This window comes from Peromyscus californicus, unplaced genomic scaffold (genome assembly GCF_007827085.1).
Source record: "Peromyscus californicus insignis strain IS unplaced genomic scaffold, ASM782708v3 Scaffold_9__1_contigs__length_137607984, whole genome shotgun sequence".
NCBI lineage: Eukaryota > Metazoa > Chordata > Mammalia > Rodentia > Cricetidae > Peromyscus > Peromyscus californicus.
This window is the reverse complement of record NW_026294617.1, coordinates 32,270,338-32,276,785: the sequence shown is the minus strand read 5'-3', so window position 1 is coordinate 32,276,785 and position 6,448 is coordinate 32,270,338. Positions and strand designations below refer to the sequence as shown.

Here is a 6,448-nt window from a genome sequence, read left to right as displayed (position 1 = left end):
TTCTCTGCTGTACAGCAGCTTTTTAATTTCATGGAATCCCAGTTTTCCATCGTTGGGCTTATTTCTGTGATTCTAGAATCTTTTTCAGAAAATTCTTGCCCATTTAAATGCCTTGAAGTATATTCCTATAGGCATATACTTCTCTCCTTCCTTCCTTCCTTCCTTCCTTCCTTCCTTCCTTCCTTCCTTCCTCCCTCCCTCCCTCCCCCCCCTCTCTCTCTTCCTTTTTTTTGTGTATGTGGGGGTGTTTGTTTTTTGGAGACAGGGTCTTACTATATTGTGGTATTGTGTCCCTCAAAATATTGTGCATCCTAATAAACTTATCTGGGGTCAGAGACAGAATAGCCACTAGATTCAAAGGCTAGAAAATGGTGACATTCACACCTTTAATCCTAGGATTCCAGAGGCAGAAATCGATGTGTTCAAGGATACAGCCAAGCATAGTGACTCATGCCTTTAATCCCCCAGAAAGCGAGCCTTTAATCCCAGGGAGTGGTGGTAGAAAGCGGAAAGGTATATAAGGCGTGAGGACCAGAAACTAGAAGCATTTGGCTGGTTAAGCATTTTGGCTGGTTAAGTGTTCAGGCTTTCGAGCAGCAGTTCAGCTGAGAGCCATTCGGATATGAGGACACAGAGGCTTCCAGTCTGAGGAAACAAGACCAGTTGAGAAGTTGGATAGGTGAGGTTAGCTGTGGCTTGTTCTGTCTCTCTGAACTTCCAGCATTCACCCCAATAATTGGCCTGAGGTTTGATTTTATTAATAAGACCTTTTAAGATTCCTGCTACACTATGTATCTCTGGCTTTCCTGGAACTCACCCTATAGACCAGGCTGGCCTCAAACTCACGAAGATCTGCCTGCCTCTGCCTCCCTAATGCTGGGATTATAGGTGTGTGTCACCATACCTGGCCTTCCTCTAGGCAGTTTCACAGCTTCAGGTTTTATATGTGTTCATGTGTGTGCATGGTGGGGCATGGGTCATGAAACTAAGAAAGGAACCATGGAGGGTGAAAGGGAATCGAAGGCAGGGATGGAAAAAAAAAAAAAGCTCCTAGAACATTTGACATTTGAAAGCAAAGTGGGGTGGCTGTGGAGAAGAGGAGGAGGACCAGCAGAAGGACTTGAGGGGGCAAGGAAGGGAGCAGGAGAGCGGAGGGGAAGGCAGGTCAGTGGGAACAAAGTCTGTACAAAAATGCCATCCTGAGGCACATTACTTTGTATGCTAACTTTTGAAAAGCTAATTAAAGAAACCTTTTAGTATTGCAACTTTGGAGGTATCTTTGAGTTTGATGAAGCCTTTCTCAGCTCTTGAGTGAGTTCATCTGGAGGGCCTAGGGTCTTGGAAAACTTGGTAGCCGACTGAGCCACACCGAACCCTTGGTTTTTAGGTTCTTGTCTCATAATTGAAGAATGAAATCCAGGAAGCATGGAGGACAAGTCTTAGGAGATGTCTACTACAGATTAAGCTAAAAAGCAAGAGAAGACAGAGCTCTTCTGTATCCAGTAGATGCAGTCCCTGAGATGTATACAGTAGGCACAGTCCCCGGGGATGGGGTGCCATTGAGTTGTTAGTCTTGAAGCTGGCAGAAGCTGGGCGAGGGATGGGGACAAGGGGTGAGCTGGTCATCACAGTTGGCCCAGATGTCAGATGTCCGCTCTCAGTTTCAGCCAGGTTATCACATACAACATCTAAGCAAAGGGTAAGGGATCCAAGGAACCAGGGAGCAGACTCACTTTTAGTGTTGTTTGTGCTTGTCTGTGTGGTGTTTTTGTTTTGGAGTAGTTGGATTATATCTTTTTCCTCTCTCTCTCTCTCTCTCTCTCTCTCTCTCTCTCTCTCTCTCTCTCTCTCTCTCTCTCTGTCTGACAGGGGCTACCTATGTATTCCAGGCTGACCTCCAACTCCAGCTATTCCTGCCTCAGTTGCCTAAGTACCAGCCTTAAAGGTATGTCCCATCATACCCAGCCAAAATCTGAGCCTTTATAGTTATAAATGCAAGGATATAGAAAGCAGAACTTTTTACCTCTTACACAACCAATATTTATTTTCATTACCTAATGCTAATTTTGAGTTATCCATTTAAACCATTTTATTATGTTAATTTCAAAAATTTTTTGGTTGGGAGGGGACATTCTTATAAAATGGAAACTGTGGGTGGCCTAACCGAATATGCCTTATGAAAAAGATAAACAAAATGTTAAAACAATGAGCAGCTCTTACCTTCCAAGTGCCTTACTTAATCCTTGGAAATGGGAGACTGTTTTAAGGATGTTGCATCAACACTTAAAAGCCACGTGGGTACCCTGTTAATACAATGGAACAGTGATTCAAGAGAGCTAATGGTTCTTTTGCAAAGTGCTTTACTTATTCCTGGGGGAGGCGGAGAAGTCATAAAGAAATTCTGGCTCAGATACTTGTGGGTTTACAGCTGCCACATCCAGGAAAGTCAAAGTGAAGTTAAACCTTATAAAGAATCTTGCCAGTGTGCTTTATTTAGTCCTAATTGTGGGTTGAGAAACTGAGGTCCCTGAGAATAGACTTGTACTTGCTCTAAAACACCCATCATTAAAACTAATCAAATCCAGCATTAAAAACTAGATTTCACATGAATGTTGCATGTTTCTTTAAAAAAAAAAAAATCAAAGGGTGTTCAGTTTTGTTCACATGCTCCGAATACTGGCTAACATACTAACCCGAGATATTTGGACACCTTGGCTTGATTTGTAGAGTGTTTTGAAGTTTAGCTCATCACTCCTTTCTCAGTAACATGCAGTTGGGGTTCAGAAAGGCGAGCAGCTTTGAGAGTCCATCATCACATTTATTTTTTCACTAAGCTGTAAGAAGCATATCCACTTCTCTAGTTCCTGGCCCAGATTCAGGATGTAAAATCCATGGCTTTCCAAACATCTGTGAATGTCAGCAAGATCCAAATCTGCTTCAAGAGTTCTATGTTTTTGTCTGAAGAATCGTGTTTTCCCTACCAAGCGATGACCCAAGATTTGCTTCAGCTATCATACCTTCATTTTAAAAGTGATCTCTCCAGGCCCTTTGCTGGAGTAGTTGGGGAAAGCTTGGGTGGTAAAGCCTAACTGCAAGGTTATTGATGCTTAGAAGAAGGAAGTGTTTGATTAGTGGGGGTCATTGAGAGAGACTGTGTTAGGTTTTTTTTTTTATTGCTGTGAAGAGACAATACTATGACCACGGCAACTCTTATAAGGAAACATTTCATTGGAGCTCACTTACAGTTCAGAGGTTCAGTCCATTATCTTCATGACGAGGAGCATGGCAGCATGCAGGTAGACGTGATGCTGGAGCTGAGAGTTCTACATCTTGACTCAGAGGCAACAGGAAGTCAACTGACTGTCACAGTGAGGGAAGCTTGAGAAAACAGACCTCAAAGCCCGCCCCCACAGTGACACACTTCCTCCAACAAGGCCACACCTCCTCATAGTGCTGCTCCCTTTGGGGGCCGTTTTCTTTCAAACTACCACAGACCAGAAAGGCACGTAACTGTGTACCACTGGTAGTAATGGAGTCCTCTGGCTCATTGGTGTACCAATGATCAGGGAGACTCTCCCATGAGGACGATAAAACACCAAGAGACCTGTGTTGGACAGAGATGTCGATGAATCCTCTCAGACTCACTTGGAGTTTCATGAATACTGTGCGCTCAGCTTTTCATTGCTGTAACACAGTGTCTGAATAATCTGTTTGCAAAGGGAAAAGGTTCATTGTGACCCACAGTGTTTCCCCCCAGATTTCCTTACTTTTATTTTTGTGTTTGTGTGTGTGCCTGAGTTCGTATATACCAGGTGCATGCAATGCCTGAGGAACCCAGATAAAAGCACTGGATTGCCCTGGAACCAGAGTTACAGATGGTGATAGCTTTCCTGTACCTGAACCATGAACCTGAACCCAGGTCCTCTGCAAGAGCAGTGAGTGCTCTTAACCACTGAGCTGTCTCTGCAAGCTCTGTGACTGTTTTATGAGTTCCAGTCCATGGCCAGTTGGCCTGCTGCTTTAGGCAGTACATCATGGTTGCCCCTCTTCTACTGCCTCCTAAGAGCACCTCTTGGAAAACCAGTCCTCTAGGACACGGTGCTTTGAGGAATACTGAAGACCCAAATTATAGCATATACATAGTCTCATGTCATATTTGATGTTTGTTAAATGGGGCCCTTTAAAACACCAAAATGAATTTGCTATTTCTCAGGCTAAGCTCTCAGTTGGTGATCAGGAAAAGTTGTACTCTCAATTTCTTCTCTACCTAAAAGTGACACATTTAGTAGCATTAATCTCTCTCTCTCTCTCTCTCTCTCTCTCTCTCTCTCTCTCTCTCTCTCTCTCTCTCTCTTCATATCTCCCTTGTTTATTACCAACAGCTAATGTGTGCAGCAGAGAGAGTTGCACATTGTACCATGAAGCCAACCATGTCAAGTGTGGGACCTTCCTGAACGTCAGTTTCCTCCCGTGACATCGATCATGGTGTCTATTTCAGATGTCTGCTAACTGCTACACTACATAGTCCAATACAGAGCTTTTAACCTAGTTCTGAAATGCAGCTAAGATTTAATTTTTAAAAATATAACATTGATTAAGTGTTTAGTATTTGGCAGGTCAACTTCTAAACACTTTATACATCTTAACTCAGTTAGTACTACCCTTCCTCAATCTTACAGACAAGGAAGAAAAGCTACTCGTTTGTTGTAAGTCCAAAGGATGAATTAACAAACTAATACCAAATTTTAGATGTAGAAGTAAGGCAAGTGACACTTGAAATATTACCTTTATTATTGGTAAAGGCAATTAGAAAAAAATATCCCTAGATCTACAACCTTGCTAGCATTTATCCCAGGATACAATGTGTCCTTCCTTCTGTAGACATCACCAGACCATCATCACAGTTTTCTCAGAGAGCAAGCAGGCTGTTTATCACAGGCAGCAGACATCTGCCTTGCAGGAAGTCGAAGCTGAAAACAGAGCCAAGAATAACGAACTGGGCATGTGCAGTTCCTCTCAAGGCTCCTCTGTCACACAGTCCCTCCTCATGTGGGGAGAAAAAACATAATGAGGAGGAGAGGAAATAGACACTAGGTGAATAAAAGTATCATAATATGGAAAACTGTATCCAGAGTCTAAGAGTTTCTCCAAATATCATTGCCAACACCATCGATGTCATAACTGACATCATCATTGTCGTCCTCAGGTCAAGATCCATTTCTTGATATCTAGACATGTAGATCTAGACATGTAGATCTAGACTTGTAGAAGTAAGTGAATCTAGACCTAAAATCATGTACATTGTGAGGCTTACAGTCCTTAGTTATGAGTGCTTCTTTTCAAATGTACAGCTAACTTAAAGGAAGTTTACAGGTGATGTGTAACACAAAGCACATGGAGTGATTTAGTCCATGGTACCTGTGGGAAAGCAGAGAAAGGAGGGAGGTGTGCCTGGGGTAGGTTGCTCCGCTATACAAGACTGGTTCCCAGGTCACATACAGGACACATACAGTTAGGACACATACAGAAGTTCCAAGAAAGACTGATAGAAAAATAATTACAAAGAGTTTGAATTTGTAGTAGGTCTAACTTGAAAGACTGTAGTCACAAGACAAAGGACTTTGGAAGTTGTTTTTATGTTTATTATTTGTGCTGTTCCAGGTACGTTTGTAGATGGTACTATTTTAAGGTAATAGTCCTGATTTCTTAACTATGCTTTATGCTGGAGCACTTTGTAGCAATAACAGGAATAATATAACTCTAATGTTGAACATCTGCCTTACAAGGAAAATGGCAAATGTCACCAAACGATACACATGGTTATTATTTTTCCAAATCCTACAATTAGTACAAACATATGTACTCTTGATTGAATCATGTTCACAAAATTGAAAATCAGAGCACTGACAAGTACAAACACTCAAATCATGTATAACAGTTTTATGTTATAAGAAAGCAAAACACAGTGGTAACAGAACAGTCTCCATTTGCCATACTTAATTATACTGGCAAGGGGATCAGACTGAATTTGGCGAATTAGGTGATTAATTATAGCACCAGTTTCTATCTCCTGTGTGTGCTGATTGTGCTACACTTTTCTGCGCATCATCTCTAGTCTTCAAGCCCCAGAGAGAGCATCACACTAGTGTTTGGGCTGAAGAAACTATACGTAGGCAGTTGTCTGTGGCCATACAGTTTTAACAACTGCACACACTCCAGAATCCAAGACTCTCTGGCTCCAAGAATTCATGCTATTTCTCTTTAGGCTTCACACTGTGTACGGAAGACTTTGCTTCTTTTAATCTCTCACTATTCCCAGAGCCTTGATCTGAACTCAGAAAAGAAATGAACTACCTGGATAATGAATCTTATTCTTGTCTTTTTCTCTCAAACAAATCCTTAAATCCACATGTCAGGATGGCACCATAACCTGCACTAAAACATATTA

General features: G+C 42.0%; 1 long non-coding RNA gene across 1 annotated transcript; it reads right to left on the bottom strand.

The window, feature by feature from the left end:
- Positions 1-278: 278 nt before the first annotated feature.
- LOC128106458 (uncharacterized) lies at positions 279-3,343 on the bottom strand. The gene is made up of 3 exons (XR_008216717.1): positions 3,244-3,343; positions 2,221-2,303; positions 279-645 (listed from the first exon to the last, which is right to left on the bottom strand). It is a non-coding gene; the product is annotated as an uncharacterized LOC128106458 (long non-coding RNA).
- Between the last annotated feature and the right edge of the window lie 3,105 nt (positions 3,344-6,448).